Raw genomic sequence first — 12,807 nt, 5'->3', positions numbered from 1 at the left:
GTGCCTTGTCGCGTTCAGTAAACAGTAGCAACAATTGTTCCAAACCAGGGATCTTCCCTGTCTGTCAGGAATTACAACAAATCCACTCTACCTCCAGAAAGTTCTGTCCACCATACCTTCCAGATATTTCCTAAATGTGACCACATCTCACCATTCTGCCACCGTCGTTCTAGTCTAAGGAGTTGACTAGACCTGCCTTGACAACGGCAGCTGCCTCCTAACTACTTACGCCATCTCAGTTCTTGGTGCACTACGGTTCGTTTTCCTTATTGTTGCCTGAACAATCTTTTAAAACAACCAATCAGGGCACCTTTCAGTGCTTAAAATGATCCAATTGCTTCTCATTTAAATGAGAATAAATAAGAGCATGTAACCTCATATACAAGGCCTGTATGGTTTGATCTCTTGCTTTCTTTTTTCTTTTTTGAAGTCTTTTTCATTAGAGTGATAGAAAAAGAGAGGGGAAGCACTCTCAGCAACATCTCACATCTACTTCTCTCCCTACCCCAGCATTCTCGGTCAGCTGGATGGTGGGCAAGCACCTAGCATGGCAAGTACTCCATGGAACTGAACCCACCATCTCCCATACAGATCAGCATGGTACTGCTGCGTCACTGAGCCAGGTCTTCTTTCTTTTCTATGAAGGCCTTCTCCCCGTATCTTTAGTTCTTTTGCTATAGCTGCCTTGTTGCTTGAGCATAGCATGTTGGCTCCCCTCTGTTTGGATCACTCTTCCCAGAATGGATACTTCATTCGCAACATTTAGGTCTCAATTCAGATATTCTCCCATTAAGGAGAACTTCCTGACCACCCTAGCTAAAACAGAACTTCCTTCCAGTCACTTACTATCATAATGACCCTATTGTGGCCTGTATGCATGAATATCTAGATCATCTTGTTTACATGCTTATTTTTTGCTCTTTCCTAACACAAGTTCATGAGAAATAGGTACTGTCATGCCCACTGTTGTATTCATAGCCCTTGGAATATTACGTGTACACATAGTAGATGCTCATAAATGATTACCTTGTTGAATGCAGGCTTTCCTGGGCATAGCCATGCACAGTATGCGGTCAACATAGGACCAATATATGACAGTGGTCCCTATAGCTTAGGCGGTACCACCTACATTTGTGTAAGTACACATGTATGTTTGCATAACAACTATTTGCTATGGAGGCATTTCTCAGACTGTATTTTTACCATTAACAAATACATGACTATATTGCTTTTGTTGATTAATTCACAGTTAGACAATATACACAATTTACCAGAATCCCTTTCTATCTTATATCTAGAGCAGACTTCTGGATTTACATCCCATCTCCATCATGATAAGCTATATAACCTTTGGGAAATTACTTAAGTGCTCTGTGTCATGGTTTCTTTGTCAAATGGGGTACATAACAGTCCCTTCCACATAGGATTGGTAAGAATGAACTGAATTAGAACATGTAAAGTGCCTGAAATGCTTGGCACGGTGCCAGGTCTGTAGTAAGTATTTGCTGCGATTAGTAGTAGTGTTACTGAATATTGGCGACATTGCATTAGAAGGCACATTCATTCTGGAGGTTTTCAATAAGAACATAAGAAAAACAATTGGATCTGAAGGGATGATAGTACTTCAGAAATTCCCTGACCTTTGTTAGAACATTAGAAACTATTTATTTCCCCTTTGGATAAATGGCACTTAGAATTAGTCCCACGAAGCAGTTCAAAACATCATCTCTTGCCCACTGAGAAAGAAGATTTAATTCATTAGTGGACTTCCCACTGGGGGGTTTATGAGCAGTTTCAAACCTTGAAGGAGCCTGCAGGACATCAGCGCTCCCCCACTACATTCCACAACGACCAATCTTGATAGTATCCTCAGCCTTCACGCAGACAGACTTCAAGGCAAGAGCAGCTTTGCAAATGCATCAGGAGTTGGAAGAGGAGGCAAAACCCACGATCCTGCCTTCTTTTTCTAAACTATCGAACACCTCTCCCAGTTCTATCTTAAATATATTGTCACTTCCTCCCTACAACACCGTACGGGTAAGATATCACTCTCCTTTACCAAAGAGACTATCAAACTAAGGCTCAGTTTAAGTCTCAAGGTTCCATGGCTAATTGGTGGCAAAGCAGTGGTTATCCATTTAGTCCTTCCACCAATATTTATAGATTGTCCTTTATGTGCCATCATCAAAGATAACAGTGAACTAGTCAGAGTCTTATCTTCCAGTCATTTACCTTCAGTAGGAATTGGAATCCAGGTTTTAGAGTCTATCCTCGAAGGACTCCAAATTTCCCCAGATGACAGCCTATGGGAGATGAGGTGGAGAATGATCACAAATGCATCTGAACAGTGAGTAGCAACCACAGTGGCCATACATATTTATCAAGCACTTCTTAGACATCAATATTTGTAGGCTCTAGTGACATCTAGAACATGCATGCACAGAACTTGCTAAAATGTTGGCCAGCTTAAGGACTTTGTCCACATTCATCCACAGTGAATGTTTGTCTCTTTCAACATTCATGAGCCATTCAGTGAATAGTAACTGCATTCTTGACCATGACAGGTGAGAGCAGATAGTTGTTTAAACTACCAAACGATTATCATGTGTTCTACCAAGTTTAGTGACCCTCACACCTCCTTCTCCTCCCAGTCTCATGTGCAATTCAAACAGAAATGTATCTACTGTGTGGAGATTCTTCATACCGTGAGAATATCTACGGTAGTCTTTCTTCAGGAAAGACAAAATTAGGACTTCACTGAAAGTTTTGAAGTTGAGTCCTTGAGATGATTTAGTTTCAAAAGCACTGCTTGGAGTAAATAAGTTAGAGATGAATTATTTTCCACAAAAATTTTTTGAACTTAAGCCTGAATTATATTGGATTGTTGGAATAGTCATGATGTAGTTTTGCATAGGAAAACACATCAAGACTTTCCCAATGACCCAATACTTTGCATTTTAAAACAATGTAAGACAGTTGGACCAATAATAACTACATCCTTATTTCTTAGAGTAGGTCTAATAGCTACTTGAGAGATGAGAATGAAAGCCTGAGCTTTGATGCAATACACTCAAGGGGAGAGAATTTGGTAGAAGTTAGACAGTACTGACAGTAGTGTGAGTGTGGGTGGGTGGGAGATAATGACAAGGCAGAGAAGACAGACACTAGAAACGGTTGAGTTTGGTTCTCCAGGAGAGCCGTGAGGTTGGCATATGGTTCCTACCAGGATGATGGATGCTCTGGGACCTAGAGTGATCTCTTAGACTTTCCCTGGAAATGAGCCTTGGCAGGGGCCCAGAGAAGTGAATTCAAGGTCCAAGAGTAGTTATGGTCTCCATCTTCAGACTCATCCATGCTGAGAGGAGCCTGCTAGGTATTTTAGAAGAGTGTTCTTGGCCAGCAGATGATGCGGGGGTTGAGGTGTTGATCTTACATGGCTGACTCTGCTGTTCAAGTCCCAGATCCTGCAGCTTCCTATCCAACTGCATCTTGTTTTAGAGAGAGATTTTTGTTATAGGGTGCATGCATTCACTAGAAAGACAGAGACAGAAAGTGAGAAATACCCACCAAGGGGGGTGGCCATACGCAATTCCTTCTCTATTCTCCTCCCAGAGTCTTGGGCATGCATGCATATATGCTTGGAGTGCTTTTCAAGCCACCGGATTTGGGACTCGAACCTCAGTCACCCATTTGGGAATCCAAATGACACCATCTGCTGGTCCCACATTTCCTCCTTCCTCTTGGCAGCATCTGATAACCACTATTATTCTCTCCATTACTATGAAATCAACAGTTTTTAGACTCCATGAAGTGAGACCATGAAGTTATCGTTTTTCTGTGCCTGGCTTATTTGTCTTAACATAATGTCCTTCTATGCTGCTACAAATGATAGGATTTCATCACTTCTTTATGTGTGAGTAGAATTCCACTATGTATTTACATATATCACATTTTCTTTCTTCTTTTTTTTTTTTTTCTTGGTAGAGGCTTTTGCCTTAGGGTGTGTATGTTTGTCTGAGAGAGACAGAGACAGTAAGAGGGAAAGTGAGAAATCACCCCCCGGGGGATGGCTATGTCACAATTCCTTCATTCTCCTCCTGGGATCTGTGCACACATGCACATGCACTCGGTGTGAGTTTTAGCCACTTGGTCTGGGTCTCGAACTCCAGTTGGCCACATGAGAGTCCAATGACATCTGCTGGCCCCATCACATTTCCTATCCATTCACCTGTTGATGGACACTTATGTTGATGCCATATCCTGGCTACTGGGAACAGTGCTGTGATAAAAAAGGAAGTGCAGCTCTCTCTTGGACATACTGACTTCATTTCCTTATATTTATACACAGTTGATATTTGGATATTTGTGATATTAGTATCCAGACTGCCCAATTAAAAAATGAGCAAAAGACTTGAATGAATACTTCTCCAAAGAAGTAAATTAAATGGCAAAATGTGTATTTAAAAAAAGTGCTTGGAACTGGCAGGAGGCATAGTGATTAAGGCTCTGGACTTCCATATGACTGATTGCAGTTCAAGTGTTGAACCTGGCACTTGCTTTCTTGCCTCCCCTCCTCCCACCTGGTCAAATCAAAATATTAATAATAATGACAAATAAATTAAATAAATGATTAAAAATGGTCAATATCACTATCTGGTAATTGCAAACCAAAACCACAATGATATATCACCTCACTCCAGTTAGATGGACTATTATCAAAAAGACAAAAAGTAGCAAATGCTGCCAAGGCAGTGTATAAGATGGAGCTCGCACTCACAAATGTTTGAGCACTAGACCAGACCGGGGGAGCTGGTTTTGTCCTCCTTCCTCTGCAAGGGTTGGACTCTTTGAACAAGAAAATTCTTGGTTAACCTCTCTGCAAACCATCTACAAGAGAAGTTCGATAGTCCCTATGTCTCTGTCTCTTCATGTGCAAGATGGAGATAGCATCTGACTCATGGGAATATTGCAAGGATTAAATAAAATAGTGAGGACAGAGTGTTTAGAACAAAACCCGGCACAGAGTGGCCCCCAGATGTCAGCTGATGTTTGTTGTCTGCTCTCAATTTCCATGAGTCTTTGTTCTCAATTTGACGTCTTCTCCAAAAGTTAATACAAAGTCCTGTGACCCCCTAGGTTGACCAACTAGGAGCTCTGCTTTTTCTTTTAGAGGGGAGCTTGGGATCCTTGGCAATGAGAGCAGTTTTCAATAGAACAGCAAGGGCCATTTATTGAGGGGGCAGTCCTCTGGATTTCTGCTGCTCATGCCATGAAAGTTCGACAATCCGTGGCAAATTCTTTTGACAGATGTGTATCCGTGGCAGTTTTTTAATAAGCACTATCTTAAATTGATTAATCATTAGGTAATCCAGCCTAAATTGAATGGTGCTGCTGTATGCAGACTATTTTTGTTTGTAATTCTTGAGTCATCTCAGTTTAGATGGAGTCTATTTTTCAATCAAATATGCTTAAATGGCCACAATATTCTTCAGGGCATCTTGGTCTTATGAGCTGGTGTCTCTTTAACGTCTGTGGGTTAATCATTTTCAGACAGTGTTTGTGCTGTTTTCTATCATTGCTAATTTGCAGGGTGCTGAGGGAGGCTTATGAGACTGACATGAAAAAACAAATGGGAGCAAAGATTGTGAGGTGATCATTGAGGTTTACCAGACAATGTTGCTTCCTGTTGTTGACCAATAAAAGGAGCAGTGTCAGGAAGAAAGGATGCTCGTGTCAGCTGTTTACCCGGCAGAAGAGTTCCAGGAATGTCCTGCAACCAGCAGATGGTGCAACTTGGTGATGAACAAGCTGGTGACCCAGGTGCTCCTTTGTCTCATAGATCTCTAAGAGATATAACCTGCTTCCATTTATTAACCCCATTCCTTCAAATGCTAATAAGACCAAGTGTAGACCTCTGGCAACTCTTCAGAGACATTGGAGAGTCAATGGCAAGAGTGGCCAAGGCGAGCCAAATAGAATTTCCCTTTGCCTTACAACCCAAAGTCATCTCCTGTCTTGGAGCAGGGAAGATTTGGCTAGGCACTTTGTGGTGGTCAGTGGGGACAGGAAGCAGTTCTTTTTTATCTTCAGTGACTCAAATGAGAATATTAAAAATCGAAGGTCCACGTCTCCACGCACGAGGTAACGCAGGGTTCACACTCCTGGGAGCAATCCTATGAGCTTGTAGGGATATCCACGGCAGCTGTAGAATGGAGCCCAAACTGTACCCCTGCCTCTCTCCTTGCTTCTACTCCTTTTTCTCTTCTCATCTCAAACTTCCTTCAAGTGGCCATCGCTGACTAAAGGGGTTTGCTATTTTGGCTGTAGCCAGAGCTGTATCTCTTACCAACGCCTGGATCTAGCTATGCCTTAGAGGAGGGTTCTGTTTGCCACTGATGGGAGACAAGGGTCCCATCTAATTTGCCAGGTGGAGAGCTTGAAGGACGAGGAAGTTAGATGGGGGAAAGAGAACTTCTGGTTCTGGAGATGCATTCCTGTTCCCGTGTTTTGCAGCCCTCAGGCCACCTTGAGCTGTTTGAGAACTCAGGACCTTGGTCTCTGAGGGATTAGACTCTGCTTTTGAGACATGTGAAAGACCACAGCAAGGATAAGGGTAAGTCTTTTGCTCATGGCTTTGCACTGAAGGGCAGAGCGTTTCCATAGGAAAATATCCTGAATGACAAATTCTATTCTAGTTCATTTTTGCTGATCAGAGCCCTGGCCAATGTATAGCCCCAACATTCAAATGTCCCTAATCTTTTTGTGTTTATCACACAGCACCCATTCTGACTCATTGCTAATATTATAGATTCCTTGCTAAGTGAGCTTTCACTTACCATTTTAATCCATTAATTTGCTGCTTCTGAGTCAGCTATGCCAAGGCGGTAACTGTTCCAGATGCCGAAGCACTGCGAGATTGCCGCTTGAAACATTTATTGAGTAATGACATTTTTTAAAAAAGAGCATCTCAAATACCAGATGCACAAGGTGAAGCTTTTCTGATCATCATTGTCAACTTCCACTAAGATTGTAGCCAGAATGTTAATGGAAGTGTAGGAGGAGGAACTTTTGTTTGCCATAGAAGCCTCTGCTTGAGGGGGAAGGCTAACTTTGAGCCTAAAGATGGACATTTTTGAAGTATCTTTCATTAAGATAGAATTACAGGTGTCTGCTGGGGTTCCTGGCATGTTCAGGTAGACCTGGAGGCACACCTGGAACTTGTCACATGGCTTCCAGTGTCGTGCACCTGTGCCTCCACTGACTGCAACACCACAGTTGGGCCGAAGTGGTGTACTCCCATACTGAAAACACGTCTGGGTTTTGTAAGTACTCTAGAGAGAAGTCAATGCCTTTTCTTCCCCCATTTCATTAGGAAAATTTCAAACACAGAACGAAAGCCTTTCCAACCCAACGCCCTATCACGTGAACTTTTATTTTGCCAAACTGAAACTTCTACTAAATGAACGGCCATCTAGTATTGGCATCAGCTCTCGAGCACAGCCTAACTCTAAGTAGGGAAGCACCACCTCTTCGAAGGACTGTCTCTAAAGGGACATCTATGGCAAACTCACCGTCGTCCTTTTTGGCCGCTTTGCCTCAGATTGGCCGCTGTTGATCGATAGGCCTCCAATTGTGAAGGATTGCTCTAGCGAGAAGGGAGGAGGTGGTGGAGGAGTAAGTTGACCTGAAGGCTGTCATGTTTCTGCTCCACTGAGGCCCACGAGCTTTAAAGCCCTCTTTTATTAAATGGGCTTAATAACAAGATAACCTGAGGTCACGGAACATTGGGTGCAGGACAGAAAAACTGTCAGACCACGATGCCGTTGATCTGCATCCTCATGTCTTCGCGTGCGACATTAACTTGAAACTTTGGAATCCAGGATGACTGCTTTTTATTGTCATAGAACGTGGACTTGATTGTTTATGAAAATATAAAAACATGCATCCAAGCTGGTAACAAACTGTTTTAAAGGTAACCCACAGTCTAACATGCTTTTTTCACGTAAGCTATTGAGAACTAATTTCAAAAATATTTGTTGTATCTTAACAATTGGAGTTTGGGATATTTGGATTATTCACAATGACTGTGATACATTAGGCATTTCTCTGATCTGGTTCTCATTCTCCATCTTCAACAGGAATCAGTACCTTTATTGTTTGTTAAGGACTTTTGGAATCTGCACCGTGGAACCCCCAAATAAGTTTGGTTTTGGAAAAGGTTGATGAAGAACTCAATCTTGGCTATTTATCATGTACTACATAATATTCTTAATCTCAACAGATTTGCGGAAAGACGAAATAACAGAGGAACAAAAATTATTTTCCTGTTATATTGATTCATATTACATCATCTCATTGTCTTATTTTTTAAAACCTTTTTTATTAAAGGAGCAAGAAAATAACATGATTAAACAAACTGAAACTACAAGGTGTGCCCTTTACAAGACGGAAGGAAACAATAAATTCATCAGAAGGCATGTGTTGATTTCCTACAATGAAACTTCATGCAACAACATTCAGTGGAACTGAATATATACAGGTGCCAGAGGCTGGCCAGGAAGGCCTCCAGCATTGTCTTCTGGAAGAATGCTAAGACCTAAATGTCATGGGGCCATCGTGAGGCCTGCATCTAGCAGCAGGATGCTTTTGTTGTTTATTTCTTGTTGTAGAAAAAAAAGTTACGGTTTTGAAACATTTAGACCAAAAAACGAGATTAAGAATTTTTTTCTATGTCCCCAAACTGCACTTACTGCAAAGCCAATAGTTTAAAATGGATCATTATCTGTATAAATGTAAGAATTTTGAAACGTTGCTTTTGTCGAGTTTTTATAGGACGGCCTGTCTTCCAGTTCTGCAACTAAACCTATTAAGATGATTCATGGAGCAAGAAAATACAGCCAGGGTCATAGCCAGGTATTTTCCATCCATAATAGCCTTCCTGGAAAGGAAATCGATGGCATTTTAAAATTTTCTTTGTGAAAGCAAACCTATGATTTTATGAGACTCTGGAGACAGTTTTTGTTTTGATATTGTTTTAAAATAATCATATATTTTTATATGTTTTTAAGTTCCTAAACTCTGTTACTATTTTCATTCACTCATTTGTTCGTCCATCCAATGCTTACTGAATAGCTGTTATTTGCCAAGCGTTCTTTAAAGTACTGGGGATAGAGCAGTGAGCATAGCAGATAGTGAGAGTGCTCAGAGAGGCACTGAAGCAGAAAGTGAATGGGGAACGGGAAGAGATTGTATAAAGGTCTTTGATAGTAAAGGACTATTTGTGCAGAGACTTAATGGAAGGAAAGGAGCAAGCCATGCAGACATGGGGGGAAGAGGTTTTCAGACCAGAGTAACAATGAGAGAAACGCCCCTAAGCCAGGAGTATGCTTTGCTATCTAGAAGGTTATTCTGGGGGGAGCCAGGAGGCCAAGGTGGCTGGAGCAAAGTATGAGGGGAAGAACAGAGGAGGTTAGAGAAGTGAAGGGGCGATGACGGTGGGTGGGCAAAGGTTGGTTAGATGATTACAATGGCCTTATAGGGCACTATAAATATGTTGATGTTCTGAGATGATAAAAAGGTGGCGGACTTGCATCAGAAAAGTGGCGTAACTTGTGTGTTGTGTTTAAAAAGCATCATCTCAGTTAAGAAGTGACTTGAACCCAGCTTAGACTGTGGGTACATTCTGAAGCTATGGGAAACAAAATTTAAAAAAAAGAATGGATTGGATGTGGTATCTGAACAAGAAAAATGAAGGGAAGCAACAAATTTTTTTTCTCCTTTGCTTTAACATTTGCTTATATACTTCTTCCATGAGGGGAGAGTGAGGGACACCCCTGCCCCCAGTCTCAACCAGCGTGGATCATGGGCATTTGCTTGGCATGTACGGGAGACATTGGGATGTGAACTGGCATGGCTTCTGCATCATAGAGCATTGCATTAACCATGCGCTACTATGTTTGGAAAACAAGATTTTCTGGTGTAGGAGAATGGGGCTGCCATCTACTGACACAGGGAGGCTTGTAGTGAGAGCACATTGGTGGATGGGGTGCAAACCAGTGTAGTTGTGGACACGCTAAGTTGAGATGCAATTACACATCCAAACGAAGAAGCCGAGTAGCCAGTTAGACGCATAAATCTAGTGGCAGGAAAGAAGTTGGTGCTAGACATAAAGATGTGGGTGTCAACAGTACAGAGATGGATTTTAAAGCCTGAAGACCAGAAGAGATCACATAGAGGAGATGCCCAGTCCTGGGGCACTCTAGGAACTCAGCAAAGGAGACTGAGAAGCAGTGTGGCCAGGAGGTGAGAGAACATGAGAAGGACGTGCCAGAGCTGAGAAAGTATTTCAAGAAGGAAGTGGTTATTAACTATGGCGAAGATCACGGATAAGTCAGAGACCTGACCATTGCATTTGAGAGCATGGAGGTCATTGGTGGCTTTAGCAAGAGATACCAGAGTGGGGATGAAAGCTAGAGTTGAGATGGTTGAAAAGACCAAGGGAAGAGAGAAACTTGAGGCAAAGGCAGTAAGTATACACATGTCCTCCTGGGGAGATTTTCTGTGAAGGGGAACAGAGAAGTAAGATGGTAATTAGAAAAAGTAGTGGGGCCAAGGGGAGATCTATGAGACAAGACTTATTGCAGCATGAATGTAGTGAAATCTTGCAAGAAAATGGGAAAACCTGGTGGCACAAGCGAGTGAGGGAAAGACGGGATAGGGCCTGCCTAAAGATGGGAAGAACTGGCCACAAGCACTTAAGGAGGTGACAGAGTCAGTGGAAATAGGTTTCTCTGGATGAGAGCATGAAACTAAGACACCAGGATGTTTGTAGAATTGTCTAAGTGGATTTTAGAACCACCAAGAATGAAGAAAGGGAGAGAGTGACAGTGACTCAAGAGCTAAGATACTTGAGCAATGAGGGGTAAGGATTATATACGCTGATGGCAAGAGCTTCAAAAGGGGAGGTGTTTAGGAGGATGGCAGGATCATAGTTTGGAAGTGGCAATGAGGAACCAGCAGGTCTCCTACTACTATTAAAGCTGTATTATTCACAAGTCGACAGAGATAACATACAGTAACATATTCCAGGGCACCACAGTGACTGGAAAAAAACAGCTTAGAACCTACCAAAGCATTTTTACCTACTGCTTGGTGAAACCGTAAAATATACTGCCTACTTACAAGTACTTAAATGTAACTGAAAGTTTCAGATCGCCAAATAGGCCAGGAAGATTTTCTTTTACCTTCACACAGGTAAGACTATATTCATAAAGTTCTAGCAACTTTTTGACAATTTAAAACACTCTTGAAAACTGGAGATTAAAAAAATGTAAACAACTGTAGGCACAACAAAATAATTTTGTTTTCTACTATAAATGTGGCCTCTCTCCACAGCTTTGTTCACATTGTAAGACAGCTAAAGCATACAAAAACATTGCACAACATCCAATTTAAAAATTCATCTAAGCTGTCATCTTTCACTTCCAGCTGCCACCTAAACTTTGAAATTCTGATTCTGGGTAATATCTGAAGTTTCTTAAACTATGATAGGTATTACTATTCCTTAACACACGCCCAGGGGACAGGATGAGGGTAAGGAACAGTTAAAGCATGGGTATTTGCTGTGTACAAATAATGATCCATTACTCGAAATGAAAACTCACCTTTCCATCAGCATTTGCTCCATCTCAAAAATGTAATGCAACTTGCACTTCAAAGAAAAAGAAAGCACTAAAACCAAACCTTATCATGCAAGGTCCAAGATAGTTCAAAGGTATCTACAGAAAGAAGCACCCCCCACCCCAAATCTGGAAACTTTAGAACATTTTTAACTGTATTTTCTAGTTTATTTTTTCCCCAAATGTTTGGGATCATAGATGCAAAGTTCAGGCTTTTGATCTGGAATTAAAATAGCTGAAACCTTATCCAGGAATTTTGTTTAAAAAATGCTTTTATGGGGATTTACATTTTGTTGCATTCTGGTACTTTCTGGAATGGCAAATCTAGAAGAATAAAGTTCCAAGCACAATATTATGATCACATACTGTTTAATGCAATGCAAATTGTTGAATATTCTAGTTGTCTAAGGAAAAATCCCCAAAACAATGATACAGTGTGGAACCCCAAAACAATAGAAAATGTTGGGTAGAAATGTACAAATCATCAGTTTTCAGCCTGCAAATTCTCAAGAGATTTTCTTCTTTGCTGGAGCTCTAGAAAAGAGATGAGTTTGTACCCACTTCATTTAAAGGCCATGAAATGACAACTTATTTCAGAGCTCCTGGAATTGCTACATTGACCAAGGCCAAAGTGGAGTAAACATTTGTTAGAATATCGGCAGATAAATTAAATCAAACGTAGACTTTGGATGTTAGATTTTGTGTTGTAACTATGCAATTTCAGGGGAGCCTGGTGTTTGGTTGGTTTATTATGTTTTGATTTTTAGACTCACTCTGATTTTTGAGGAATGAACTGAAAGGTAACTAACAACGTGTGGAAACTGTGGAGATGGTCAGAATACAACATCATCATCAGAGATGTGGGAACACAGGGAACGTGGTCATTTAGAACCATCATCATCGTATTGTAGATGTCTCTCATGCTTTCCTACCGGAGGTTAAAATTGATTTCTAACTGTATCTTCTCTCTTAAAGGTAACGTGCACAGCTTACATCTTAAAGCAATCAGCATAAATGCAAGGGATACCCGTTCAAGCAGACTTTCAAAGACAGCACACACTATCAACACAGAGCTTGTCCACACTTGAGGAATACAGTGACGGGACTGTTACACATGATAGTAGGGAAA

General features: G+C 41.3%; 1 long non-coding RNA gene across 3 annotated transcripts in view; it reads left to right on the top strand.

The window, feature by feature from the left end:
• LOC102496580 (uncharacterized) overlaps positions 1–12,793 on the top strand; it is a 29,348-nt gene extending 16,555 nt beyond the window's left edge. Inside the window, exons 2-6 of one of the 3 annotated variants that reach the window (XR_003550488.1) lie at positions 5,704–5,820; positions 6,514–6,613; positions 8,389–8,913; positions 12,446–12,478; positions 12,654–12,793. This is a non-coding gene — a long non-coding RNA (uncharacterized LOC102496580). Of the gene's footprint in view, positions 1–5,703; positions 5,821–6,513; positions 6,614–8,388; positions 8,914–12,445; positions 12,608–12,653 lie in introns of those variants that run through there. The other 2 variants (XR_003550487.1, XR_001370854.2) reach the window with 2 other exon arrangements.
• Positions 12,794–12,807: the final 14 nt, after the last annotated feature.

The sequence above is a fragment of the Tupaia chinensis genome, unplaced genomic scaffold (assembly GCF_000334495.1).
Source record: "Tupaia chinensis unplaced genomic scaffold, TupChi_1.0 Scaffold000430_1, whole genome shotgun sequence".
Lineage (NCBI taxonomy): Eukaryota > Metazoa > Chordata > Mammalia > Scandentia > Tupaiidae > Tupaia > Tupaia belangeri.
The sequence above is the reverse complement of the archived record's forward strand: the minus strand, read 5'-3'. Positions and strand labels throughout refer to the sequence as shown.